Genomic DNA, 14504 nt, shown 5'->3' with positions numbered 1-14504 from the left:
CCCACAGCAATGTGCAGAGAAACTTGGCCTGGTAGCAACACTCATGCAAGAGGAATCGCAAGATTTGAGAAATGCAAACTGTCCTCCCAAAAACAGATTTGCTTTTTCTATATTTGATTTAAGCCATCAAAACTTGGAAAAAAATCAGTGAGAGATAGGAAAGAGGAGGCAGGAAAGTGAGCCTTTTGAAAATTCCTCTAGAGAGCCAACTGCAGCCTATTAATATTAACACACAGGGCCTCTACTCTTAGATGCTTTCGGAGATTTGCAGGCTGGCTCTTGGGAACCCTGCTGTGCATGGTTCTTTTTGAATGTTAGGAATAAGATCCAGAGCCTCTAAGTTAGGCAGAAAATATCCATTTTCCTTTGTGCACACATTTTCTTAGGGAGCTGCCTCTGGCGTTGAAAAGAAGGGGAGATAGAATTCTTAACCACAGGCTTTTTCTGGACAAGGACAATCCTTATTTAAGAATCCTACAAAATGAAGGATGAACAGGAGACAATGAGATGAAGCTCAAATTCATCTTGGAAAAGTATTTCTTTCTGAGACTCAACTGCTGATATTGCTTGAATGGTGACATGTAAGCACTGGTACCCAAAACCATACAGTAAAAACAGTAGGCAATCTCAGGTGAGAATAGAACACGACTGGAGAGAAGGAAAACTTTAAAACATTAGAGGTAAGGAAAATAAATGCCTCATCCATTCCCTTAGACACACAAAGCTTCTTCCTGGAAATTCAGACTTGACCTTGAACATGAATATTTTCATCTTCCCAACAGACATCTGGGATGGGAAAAGACTTCCTGAGCTGCGTCACACTCAGCCGCCTGCTCCCTGTTGAGCCCTCTGAGTAAGCTTTCTTGATCTCACAGCCCCTCTTAACCTGTTAACTCTTACTTAGCAGTCCTGAAAGTCAGCTGAGATGTCACACCCTCTAAGAGTTCTCCTTCATCTTCCAGGCCCCAGAGCCGTCTCTTCTGTAGGATCTGTCACATCAGATGATAATTGTCATTTAATTGTCTGTCTTTTCCCCCTGGACCTCAGCTGGCGTTGAATATCGCCCACTCGACACAGTGCCTAGCACATAGCAATAACCCCGTAAATACTTGCGGAATGCATGAAGAACAGAGCCCAGCATAACATTTCCTGGGGCAGTACGTTACCTTTTTGTCCCAAAGCTGAATTTCTGTTTGACATGAAATCACTTTCCAGGTTAAATACATTCTTGGAGTCACATTTAATTGGCTAGCTTCCCCAACGCTAACTCATTTAGTTCCAGGAGAAAGGATTTCCCCTCCTTGGCATATATTTCCTAAAGAAGAATGAATGAAGCCACGGTTGCAATAAGATGAAACAGCTCCACGTCGCTGCAGAGATGTCCAAACACTGCCAAAGCCGTCCCACAGGTTTGTCTACTGAGGGGATAGCTGTAAACATTTCTTCAGTTATGCTACTAAGATACAATTATCTTGAAGACACTTTCTAGACATAAAGTCACACATGTTTGCCTATAATCCATAGCCCTCCATTTGGCTCCTGTCCAACCCAACTGGAATTTGAAGTGTGTTCTACATTTGAAATCTTTGGCTTTTCTTTTCTTTGACAAGGAAAAGCAAAACAGAGTTTGCTCAAAGGAATCTTCAACCTTTGAATGAGGTGTATTTGTTTTCTAGAGCTGCCATAACAAAGTACCACAGATTGGGTGGCTTAACCAATAAAAATTAATTTTCTCACTATTTTGGAGACTAGACATTTGAATCAAGGTGTAGGCAGGGCTGGTGTATGCTGAGGCCTCTCTTCTTGGCTTGGAAATACTGTCTTCTCCCTGTCTTCTCTTTATTTTTTTATTTTTTTATTTTTTTATTTATTTATTTATTTATTTTTTTTTTTGGTACCGGGGATTGAACTCGGGTCCTTCCGCTTGCAAGGCAGGCTACCGAACCACTGAGCTAAATCCCCGGCCCTCTGTCTTCTCTTTATATCTGAAATTCTTTTTTCTTATACAAACATCAGTTATATTGGATTAAGGTCCACTCTAATGATCTAATTTCAACTTAATTGCTTCTTTAAAGACCTATCTCCAAATATAGTCACATTCTGAGGTACTAGGGATTAGGATTTTAGCCTATGAATTGAGAGCAGACAGCCAGAACATCAGACTAGTTTATTTCCTCAGATATTTGGGGACAGAAATATAAGACATGGAAATCATAGACATATTGGTTATTTTTCTTCAAGAATGACAAAATGTAAGGCTGAGGATGTACTGTAGCTCAATGATAGAACATTTGCCTCATATGTGTGAGGGCCTAGGTTCAATCTCCAATCATACACACACACACACACACACACACACACACACACACACACACCTACAATCTATTAAAAACCCCAAAGAAATGGAATCTGCCCCTTCAACACAGGACAATCCTTAATGGGAAGTCCTGTGATGGGAAAAGCAGTAACCAGACTAGTCTGTGGTTTAAATTTCTCCTCAGCAGCTGAGTAGAGATAGGGTAACTGTAGATTTTCTTGTATTTCTATTTTGGTTTCCTTTCTTTTCCATTTCCAAAGTAGGAGGATACTGAGGACGAGGGGCAGAATTGTCAGGTTCAGGCGAAGGTGGCCTCTTCCATTCCCTGCTCTGTGACTTAGATGTCCCAACTGTTCACTCATCACATTCTTTCAGAATTTGGGGTGGGGTGAGGGGCTGTTCTTCTCTAGGGGAGAGAAGCAGGATCAGAGAGACTTTGCGATGTTGCAGATCACACCTGCTCTGAATTTGATTAAACATGCTGCCAGCTGCTTTGAGGAGATAAATAGCATTTAATAAGATAGCCTGAATGCGCCATCCGTCCTCACCCAGGACAGAGATTCTTCTAGGCAGATGAATGCAGTAGGAAGAATGGGGAAGCATTCTTGGAGATGCCCAGGACAAGGCCCTGCGGTGGGCATCTCCGGGGATACTCCTTGCTCTGTATTACGCTCATTTCACCCTTGCGCTCAGAACAAGTTGATTTTGATTTTTGCTTGGGGAAAAGCTTTGATGTTCTTGTTACTGGAGAATGGTTCCTATCCTTTCCCAAATCACTGGGCTATTCAGGGGTGTTTTCCCCCGACTTACTTTGGATTCTGTGAACTATTTCTATCTTTCACCCAGACTTCTTTCTCAAACTCAACTCATACCCTCTGTCTGGAGGACACTTTCCCCTAACTTCTGATCTTCTCCGGGAGCTTGCTGTGCTCACAGGCTGCTTGGACTCAGCTTCCAGGTATTTGCAGTCACCTCTGACTCCTGTCTTTGTCTCCCATTCCACATGTGACCTGCCCGGAAATGCTTCGGGCTTTCTGTGCAAGCTTTACTCAGAACCCAGCTTCTCAACACCTCCTGGCTGCCTTCATCTATGGCAGGATTTGCTGCAACAGCCTCATAATTGGCCTCCTGGCTTCTCTCTTCAATTCCTACCTTCTTCTCCCCCAGAAGCCAAATGAAAATTAGAGCCTGTCACGCCTCTGTTCAGACTTTCCAGGATCCCAAATTCAGTCACAGTAAAATCCAGAGTTACAGCCACAGCCCACAAGAGCCCCCAGGATCCAAGGTCCTTTTCACCTGTCTGCTCTGACGCCCTCTCCTGTCACTCCAGGGCTCCTCACGACAATGCCTTCTCCTTCCTGAGGTCTGGCTGGAAGTATTGTCCCTTTCAGATCCGTGTGGCTAACCCCTCACCACCCGCACATCTTCTGTTCTCAGTGTGGCCCAACCTGACCATCTTGACATTTGTAGTACTTTTGCCTCACTCCTTTTTATTTGTTCTGTAAAATTCTATCACATATCTCATACCTTTCTTATTTTTTTCTATCTGCCTGCCAATCTCTCTCTTTCCTTTCTCCAAGAAAAAACTAAGTTCCTCAAGTTTGAAGATCTTTTTGTTCTCAGTACATAGTTACTCAGTGACTTACAACAACACAAGCATCTTTCAAATGAACCTTCTTTTACTCCATCTAGCTGAAGTCTGCTACTGTTGCTTATAAACAAAACCCCTAAATTCAGCCCCCATCTCCCTGGCACCAATGGAGAACATGCCATGCTTTTCTTCATTAAACAGAGAGAGAGAGAGAGAGAAGGGGAAGATACAGAATTTCTGTTCATTCCTATATTAAATTCAGTTTGAACGAACAACGGGCCCTTTCTGCCTTCCCTTTTGGTGGAAATCAATGCAAAAGTCTCTAGACTGAAAGCAGGACACTCAGCAGAGCACCCCAAACCCGGCCACTTGTGAGATGTGACCTTGAGTGTCATTGAACTCCCAGGCCCTCTTTCTTCATCTGCAGAGTGGAGCTAATATGGCTGCCTCCAGGTTGTGAAGATTTAATGAGATTATGCGTGTCAGGTTGCCCAGCGTAGGCCCTGCGATTACCAGGTGAGATCCCCACCACTACTGCCAGGGCAGATGTCAGGGAGCAAGGACTGGGGCAAGGGGGCAGACAACCATTCCTGATTCCCACACCTCCCCCACTTAACTGCTGTGCTGCCTCTGGGATGGCCCCTCTGGACCTCCACTGCCTCATCCTTAGAAGGGTGATTGGAGTCATGTGTCCTGGAGGATAAGCAGAGGATCACTGAGGTTGGGCCTGACACTTGCAAAGTGCTCGATAAATATTGGTTGTTGCTGTCACCAGTGCTCAGTAATGTCATTTTCCTTCCTGTGATGCTTTTTGCTTTTCTCCCTGATGTCTATGTCGACCTACATCCTGCCCCCAATAACCCAGCTCCTGGGCCCATTCTGATGGGGTGGCAGAAATGTGTTTCCTAGGCTTTCTACAGATCCAGTCCTATGACTCCTGGCCTGGAACTGTCAAAATGAGCCCGAAACACGGGCTTCCTGCCGAGCCCTCTTGGAAAGAGATTTAGCGTATTCTCCCTCCCTCTTCCCCAGCTCCCGCCACCCTTTCAGTTCAATGCTGCTGCTGCAGTGCACTGTGCCAGCCCAGTCACGCTTGAGCAGTTTGGTAAAACAAGGGTTTATTTTAGTTCCTTTGGCAGTATGGACAAAGCCCGCGGGTAGAGATGTGGGAGATGCTGGCCTGAGACCCGTGAGATGCGGGCTGGAAGAAAGGGTGACGGTGCCCCTGTGACTGACTTTGAGTCATCTCTGAATCAACCCTGAATGTTGATCGGGAATCAGAGCAGCTCAGGACAGACAAGGATGCCTGCCTACTTCGAACTAGGTTTTCAGGGTGATATGAGATGCCAGGGCCAGCAGTTGCCTGCCAAGCCTTGTGACAGATTCATCATAGCTCCTTTGTCACTTCTCTTTCTGGTATGAATATTGTAAAACAGAGACCTTTTTGCCTCCTGAGGTATTGGAGTCAGAAATATATAAAAACAATCTCACCCTGGGCGCTCTGCAAAACCTGGACCTTCCATTTGAGCTGAAGTGAACTCCTGCGAAAACCACTGTTGTCTACATAAATGATCAGCTGTGAATGTAGATCTCTGATGGGCACGGAAATCATGGCTTCAGATCTCCACCAAGGACAGACATTTAGAAATAGCTCATTGTCCTTGTAGGTCTCTTCCTCACATTCGAGAGGTTTGTAAGGATCAGGCCTGTTGGGTAGAGGTGAAAGAAACCCAACTGAAGTGAGCCATCAAGGAAGGAGACACACAGGTCTCCATGTCTGAGAAGCTTAGGGGGATCTCAGCTTCAGAAACAGCTGGATTCAACTGTCAAAAAATGTCAGTCGTTAGCATCCCTATTCAGGCTCTGCTTTCTACCACACCACTTCTCTCCCAGGTTAGCTGTCCTCTGTCCCTGCAAGAAGCAGTCCCAACAGCTCCAACACCAAGCCTCCAGCTTAGTAGTTTAGCCTCTCCAAGGGACAGAGGTTTTCTCTGCCAATTGTGGTGGATTAATTAATGCTCAACTTGGAATGCCCAGCCAAACTAAACCAGTGTGGTTCTGTGCATGGAAGAGTAACATGGTAATTGTTGCCAGAATGGCCTAAGGAGGGAAGATTACATGCCGTTGATTTCCCAGAAGTTTTCCAAAGCTATTTTTTCCTCAGAGGAGCTCATCTGTTCTCACTGTAAGAGGAGCTCAGGTCCTTGCTGTCACCAGGAATGGCTGCTATTCTAGTCAGGGAGCTCTGGTCTTCACCTTGAGTGTCATTTCCTGGCTCCAGTGCAGATCCTTAAATTTTCCAGCACAGATCCTTCACCCTGCTGATGCAGACTTTCTAGCTTCCACTCCTGGCCATTGGGCCTTTCCAGTGCAGACCCCTTATATGGATGTGCATGAAACATTGCCACCATGGACTTTGGCTGGACCTGTGTGGGACATTGCCATGGGATCCAGGCCCTTAGCTGATTCTTATGGTCTCTAGTGCATGGACAGATCTCTTGCACTCTTCTGAGTTTGTTTTTTTTGGGTAACTGTTGTAAAATAAGCCTGTCAACTGTGCGTGCTGTATTAAATTTATTCCCTTGCAAACCCAGATTACACCAATGTTTCTAGCAAAGGACAGCCATAGCTTTGATTGGCCCTGCTTGGGTCTCACATCCACCCTTGAGCCAACCACCCATTGTGGCTGGGGCTCAGGACAGTCTCACAATTCCCCATTTTCATAACTGTCCTTGCCTCTCTTATGCTACGACTTGACTTTATTGTTCACAGTCACAAAATAATTAAAGATATCTATCTATTAGTCTCATTTTCAGATGTTAAGAGAATTAAAGGAACTCTAACTTTCCCTAAGTTTGGGGTGTGATAAAAATAGTGACTGTTTACATTTTTTTCCTTTTTTCTTCATTGGTACATTTTAGGTATACAATACAGTTACATTCATCACTGGGATCTTGTACCTTTACATGACATACCTTAGTTATATTTCCCCACTCCCCTGCCCTCCCTTCACCCCCTCCACCCTTTCCTATTTACAGAGACTTTGTTTCCATTTTTTCCTTTTCTCTTATTTTTTCTTTTACCTTCTTAGCTTTCCCCTGTCCCTCCCACTTCCCCTACACCTTTAGACATTTTTTCCCATTACACCATAACAATTATACATTTTGATTCTTATTTACATTTTTAGTTTATCACACCAGAGAAACTATTCGGTATTTACATGTGTGTCCTATTAATTTCACTTAAGAGTATGTCCTCGATATGCATCCACTTAGCTATAAATGTCTCTAGTTTCTCATTCTTTATGGCCGAGTAGTACTCCATTTTATAAAAAAAGATACATCTTTTTTTTTTTTTTTTGGTACCAGGAATTGAACTAGGGACCTTGTGCTTGCAAGGCAGGCAGCAGAGCAACTGAGCTAAATACCCTGCCCAAGGCACATCATCTTTATCCAGTCTCCAATTGAAGGGCAGTTGGGCTGTTTCCAAGTTTTAGCTATTACAAACTGCCGCTATAAACATGAGTGTGCATACATCACTGTGGTATGATTCTTTTAATTTTTTTTTAAAGATACCCAGCAGAGGGATGGCTGGGTCAAATAGAACCTCTAGTCCTAGTTCTTTGAGGTGTCTCCATATGGGTTTCCACAGAGGTTGCACCAGTATGCACTCCCGCCAACAATGAAGAAGAGCTCCTTTCTCCCCACAACCCTGCCAGCATTTGTTACGGGTTGATTTCTTGATAGCAGCCATTTTTTGTGGGGTGAGGTGGAATCTCAGTGTTGTTTTCATCTGCATCTCTCGAAGGACCAGTGATGTGGAACATTTTTTGATACGTTTATTTGCTCCAGAATATATAAAGAACTCAAAAAAATCAGACTCCCCAAATTTATAGACCCAATTCAAAACTGGTCATCTGAAAGGAACACATTTCTTAACCAATGAATGTTAACATTTTAAAAAATGTGTTACAGTAAAAGACACATAAAAGGCCATTCTTTCCCCTCAGAATCCTCTGCCTCACTTCCAACACTTATCCTATGGTTCCTGCCACTTTCTGAAGCAGTTCTGGAGTCCTCTTTCCTGATGCACCAGCCAAGTGTGACAAAAAGTATTGCAAATGCTGCTGCCAAGTGGCGTCCAATGGACAGATAGCCTTGAAAAACATTGCGCTGTGTCCTCATCCACCTTCATAATGAGATCTGGCACCGTGCACCTTCTGGCTCCTCCCTAAACTCAAAACGACCACGAAAGGGAAACGTTTTGAATCAGCTGAGGACATCAGGGCAGCCACGACGGTGCAGTTATAAATACAGACCGGGACTTCTTCAGAAAGTGGCAAAAATGGTGGGATAAAAAATGAGGGGGATATTTTTGGGGGGGTGGATGGCAATGTGTCTTTCACTATAATAGTTTTTCGGATTTAAACATTCACTGTATTTTTCAGTCATATCTTGTCTATCTTCAAGTGGAAAATCTTAAACTTCAGCCCAGCTCTCCAGTGCTCCTTGTCTGACTACCAAAATGGCCCTCTGCCTGCAGCTCTGGAAAAAGTGAACTTGCTGAGATTATGCATCCATCCCACAAGCACTAATCGCATCTACTGCATGCCTGGCCCCAGGCTGAGCGGCAGGTTATGACGGGAAGGTCAGAAAGGCATCTCCACATGGAAGGCACTGGCTTCTGTCAGCTCCATAGGGCCCCTTCCAGACTTGGTTTCCTAAGACCCTGATGTCTGGGGAGAGACATCGCTTATCAGGTACTCCTGGCTACTGGAACCTTCTCGAGAGGACTGAGTCACTACCTGCAACTTCTGCTCTCCCTGCTTGACTCTCCCTCAAAGAGCCCATCTAGGTAAGATTGAAAAAGGGGGGATCACAAACTGACTTGATCCTAAGCACAGTTTGCTTGGCCTACCACATGTCTGGCTTCTTCTAAACTAAGCAGATACAGCAGTACTGAGACCGTGATGGTTCCCACACGGCGACAGTGAGCTGAGAAGCCTGGTGGCTGCTGGGGTGGGGGGTGATTTCCAGCTTGCCCTAGACCCTTGCATTCTCTATTGCCTCACTCCCAGACTGCTTTACTCTTGCTTTACTTGCTGAGTAGGCAGAGAGAAGTCAATGCTGAAGACTAGAGTCAAGAGGCAATGGGCATCGGTGGGAGGAAGGAATGAATTCCCCGGGTGAAGGCAAAAATCCAAAAGAAGTTCCAGGAAGAGGATGAATATAAGCTAAATGACAAGATTTTAAATACAAAAGTTCTTTGCATATGTAAGGTGGATTTTTGTCACTGGAGTGAAACAATGTGGAGAGGGATTTGTCAAGGTGAATGAAGGGCATGGGCAAAGGTACAGGCAGCATGGACAACAGATGCTTTGGAAATCCCGGCCTGGACAGGCAGTGCTAGGAGGCCACACCATGCTGCACAGCAAGATGCAGGACAAGCTGGGCTGAACTCGACAGCATGCCTGACCGGCCCTGTGTAGGTTTCTAAACTGTCCCAGTGCTCATGAATACAGATGAGAAAAGGCGCCTGGCTGCCCCAACCCAGCCAGCGGAACATCAGACAGGTGAGATGTGCTGTGAACTCGGTAGTTGCTCATTACTCCCTAAAACGTGACTGTGTCCTCACCAGGCCTGACGGACGTCTTGACTCACATTCAGGTGAGATTCTGCTTCTCCCAGCTCCCTGTTTCCCTGGTTCCTCTGAAGCCCCAAACCTCAGACACCTGAGCCTGCCACCAGTCTCCTCCTAGAGTGGGAGAATCCCTCCCCACCAAGGTGACTCTGGGTCTCCAGGGCTCTGCATTGCCTTCTTTGGGATGTGGCCAGAGAGGTGGGCAGAGCGAGGGCCAGGACACAAATGTGTCCAGCATGACTGGGTACTGTGCCCCGGCAGCCTTGGAAATTCTGCTGTGATGACCCAGCTTTCCAAAGGAGGAAATGAAGCTCAGAGAGGTTATCCTCAGTATAACAGGAATAATTTACAAATCTTCCAGGATTTTTTGGAATTTAAAAAAAATGTGTAAAGTGTTGGCCCAGTGGCTTTCCTGCATTTGTTTAAAATAATTAGTGAACATCTATTACACACCAGGTACAGTGCTTGGCACAGAGTCGCACTGCTCAACAAAATAGGCACATTTCCTGCCTGTAGAATGTCACAGTGGTTCAGTGGTTCATATCCGTGTGTGTGTGTGTGTGTGTGTGTGTGTGTGTGTGTGTGTGTGTGTGCGTGTGCACGTGAGCTTGCGTTTGTGTGTTGGGAGGGAAGGGCAAGAATATGTAGCCATGTATGATGCAGTAAGTGGCTAGACAGGGCCTTCCAGGGCAGCAACATGTCAGAGGATGTTAGCCTGCCTTTGGGAATCCTGGGAGAATGCGCCATCTCAGTGTGAAGTTCACAAAACAAAAAGTCGTTGTGGGACTGGAGCACCCAAGACACCCAGGAGAGAGGTGGGAAAGGGGATGAAGAGGGCTCGGTGGGAGACCAGGCCAGGCAGGACCTCCTGAACTATATTGTTTCCTCCCAAGGGTGCTAGGGAATTAGTTAGGTGTGGTGGGAGAGAGGAGGGTAGTGGGATTTGGCGAATAACTTTCCAACCAGTCCTTTGGGCCCCTTATAGTTTCTCTCAACTAGAAGGCAAAGTAACCCTGTTAAAAGGCCAGTTAGAGCCTGCCACACCTCTGCCTGGTACCCTCCAGTCACGGCCATTACCCTCTGTATAAGAGCGAGGCCCTGTGTGACCTGCTCTATCACCTTGCTGCTCGTCACCTTGGGTGACACCAGTGTACCTTGGCGGTTCTGGCACCTCCTGCTTCTCCCCTCCTCCTTGTCATAATTCCTCTTCATCCCGTCACAGCTTTGCCCAAATACCACCTCCCCAGTGAGGCTCCGAGACAGACCTATTTAAGACTGACAAGGGTCCCTCATTACTCTAATGCCTGCCCTCTTTTTAAACCTTGGTTTTTCTGTGACACTTACCTTCTCACGCATTGCCAGGGCCTTCCAGCCAAAGAACACCAGGAGTTCAGTGCAGCTGCATGAGTTCAGGTTATTGCCAGGGGCTCGGGTTTCTCCCTTAGTGCAGTGCTCAGCTTCACTCTGTTCCCGGGGGTCTTCAGCTGGAGAGTGTTGGCAATAGTATGTGCATTACTTATTTGATAATTTGGGGGTTTTCTGTCTTTCCCTTCTGGCTTCCTTGGGTTCTTCATGAAATGTTCTGACTGCTCTCTTAACTGATATATTTAAGTGACTAGAGCCATGGATATTATACAGGAGAAGCCCAAGTCCTATTTATTGAAGTGATTACTCATTAATCCAGTTGCTCAAGGGCTTGGCTGGGAAGATAGGGTCACTCTAATAAGGTAGGTGGACATTATCCTCTGCTGAGTTGGAGAAAACTGGATGATGGACCAGTTTCCACAGTGTGGTGGGGTCAGAGAGGAGACGATAAGCTTGAGCTATTACCGGTCATAGCATCATGAGTTCATCTTCCTGCATCACCTTCACCTACCACTGGCAGGGACCACAACCCCCAGGGTCACCTCATTCTCTCCCAGCATTCCAGGGTGCTCAGTGAGCCCTGCTGTGGCAGGACCAATAATGACTGTATAACAGAGGTAAAGCACCGTTTCAAACCCTGGACACAGATTTTCTGACCCAGTTATCATTTTGGTGGTTGTTTTTTTAGAGATGGGGGTCTCACTATGCTGCCCATTCTGCCTTGAACTCAGGATCCTCCCATCTCAGCCTCCTGAGTAGTTGGCTTTAGCGGTGCACCTACTTCTAAGGCTTTAAAGACGAAGAAACTGAGACACAGACAGGGCAAATACTTGAGTGGCCATGCTAGGATTTGAACAAAAGGTGTCCAACTCCAGAGTTTAACCTGCTCGTCTTCCACAGACTCGGGTGCCAGGAACAGGGGTGCAGAGGTGAGGAGGTGTCAAGGAAAACTTACCTTGGTACATAGCAAAGAAGAATCTTTGGCTAATGGGGAACAGCCATTTGCATCAAACACTACTGCACTTCTCACCGGGAAGCCCTCACATGGCAACAGGTCCCATTCAAGCCACCCTACTAGGAAGGGACTGGACCTTTAACATGAAGCATCAACCGGGCAAGACATAACAATTAGAAAGGAGCCAAGCCCGGTCCCATCCCTGACCCTCCAAAGGATAGCAGCAGAGATCTGAAAAACAGAGTTATTAACTCCAGCAGGCACTTGAGTTACCACGGATACCACTAACCAACATGGTGTCTCTTCTGCCCCTTAGTCCTGAAACTGCTTTGCACTTCAGCCCTGACTCGTGCCGGCCAAGAACATGTTTTGCTCCCCACTTCCCCACAACAAGCCCTCAAGGTGTGAAAGGTATCTGCAGACTCCAAGCTGGGGAAGCTCATTCCATTCCATGTCATGTTAATAACTGGTTTCTTTCCAACTCCATTGTTCAGCACCCTACTGCATTCGCCTGAGCGTGTGTATCTGAGTACAGACGCTCTTCCAAAGTGTGTATCCATCTCCAAGCTGAAAATTAAATGCCTTGGAGGTGAAAAGAGAGGAACTAAATAGCAAAGTAAGGAGTCCAAGCATCTGTGCATTCCCTAATATAGATCCTGCTCGTAGTGGTCCTGAGTACTATACTAAAATTATAGCTACAGACAGAGTCAAGTGAAGCCCAAATTTTGTTGCCAAAGAGATGTTCTCCTGTTCCTCCAGTGCAAGGACTGTGATTGATTTTTGTGTTCCAAAGGCTTCACAAAAAACTGTGCCTGCTGCTTTTAACTTTTCAAATATTCCTTATCTCACTTACGCCTCACAACTACAGGCAATCAACAGTACAATTGTCCAACTCAAGCCAAACAGGTAATAGAAATGATATTCAAAAGTGCTACAGCAGAAACTTATTTGTGATGCTCAATCCAACATGGTGATGGATGGCAGAAAGACAGCAGATGAAGAGACACACGAACAAACAAATAAGCACAATGTCCTTTGCAAAATCCCTGAGCTGGACAAAGCTCAACTCTCCTTTCAGTCCCCAAATTTCTGTTTTTATAATGATTTCCCAAGTATTTCTCCAACATTTGCTATAAAATGAAGATAAATGAACATTATTAGTCAGCTTAAAATCAATTTAAATTTAACCTTTACAGCTGTTGAAAATCGAGCCAAAGTCTATTAGTCAAGAGCTAGCAAGGGTCAGGGGTAGCAAATGTCTCTGAAATCTTGGGTTTCAAAAGTACAAACGTTCATTTCTGACTCCAACTCGGTCTCCCACAAGTTAGGTAGGGGCTTTGCGTCACATCACCCTGGGCATTGTCATCTTTTGCTGTTCCCCTTCAGGCCCAGGTGATGGAAAGCCACTGTGCATCGCCTTGGGGAAAGAAGAGAGTCCAGCAAAGCACAAAGTGTGCTTGAGGTTCTCTCACATCTCACTGGGCTGAAACAAGTCACCAGGGCCAAGGAAGGGAAGCAGGGTGGCACTGAGCAGTGACAGGCTCCTGCAGGCTCTGTACAAGCTAAGGTGGGAGGGTGTGCTATGATGTCCTTTCTTCACTTTGCAAGCAACTCAAGGTCAGTCTGCATGGGTTCTCTCCCCTAATTATGCAAACCACAATGCCCTGGAAGTTTCTGACACTTGGTCACCATCCTTTGGTAATGGTTGAATTTCTCAGATCTTTGCCCTCAGAGAAAAAGAGCTCTTTGCTGGTTGTGACATCCTCATTTTGCCAGCTCAAGGAGGAAATCCCATAGAGAGTGTCTGAGGCGGGTCTTTGAACCTGTGGGATAAATGCCTTTTGTTGTTTTCTTTGCCTGGTGGAAGCTCTCAACCTGACACTTTGCTGTTGCGCCATTGCAGCAGGAAGTAGGGAAACAGGGAATCAGTTAAGGATTTAGGGCCCCTGCAGAATTTCTGCAAGACTGAGATGATAATAAAAATTCAGTGGAGTGGGACAATCTGGAGGGAACTATTAACAGCCTAAGCGGGGGAAGGGCTCAAGAGAAACCCTGTGGTTTGTTTTGAACAAGAAGATCTCACCTCCTCATTGGTGCAGCCCCTTGCCCCCTGTGTTCTTCCCTGAAGTGGATGTCATTGAGTTGATCCTCACAGTCCTGTCTGAGGCTGAGCCTCCTCAGAAGCCATCGAGCCAGATGATTCATGCCATAGATCCTAGTACTCTCTAACACATCCTTCTCTGAAAAGCAGCTTGTCTCCAAAGCTGCAAAATACAAAGCCCTTCCCAGCAACTGCCAAACAGGTACATAAATGAATCAATACTCAGGCACTCGGCAATATTTACTACAGAAACACACTGGCCCAGGCCCAATACCTGGGCTTCTAACAGTGTTAGTCAATAGCACTCGTCAATTAAAAAGTAAAGGAATTTTATCACCCCCCTTTACACCCCAGACTCCTGACTCATAAAATGGATTTCAAGTCAGTGTAAATAGCTTGCTTTGCCCAGCAGCTGTGTTCCTGAAAAGTTTCTTATAAATAAAATCCTCTTTTAAAAATGCATGAAACTTTCTGTTTAAAAAGAATGCTGTGGTTAATCCTTTTATAAGGCATAGTCTTACTGTAGTATATATAT

The sequence above is a fragment of the Fukomys damarensis genome, unplaced genomic scaffold (genome assembly GCF_012274545.1).
Source record: "Fukomys damarensis isolate Sample0158 unplaced genomic scaffold, DMR_v1.0_HiC HiC_scaffold_37, whole genome shotgun sequence".
In the NCBI taxonomy this organism is placed as follows: Eukaryota; Metazoa; Chordata; class Mammalia; order Rodentia; family Bathyergidae; genus Fukomys; species Fukomys damarensis.
This window is presented reverse-complemented; position numbering follows the sequence as displayed.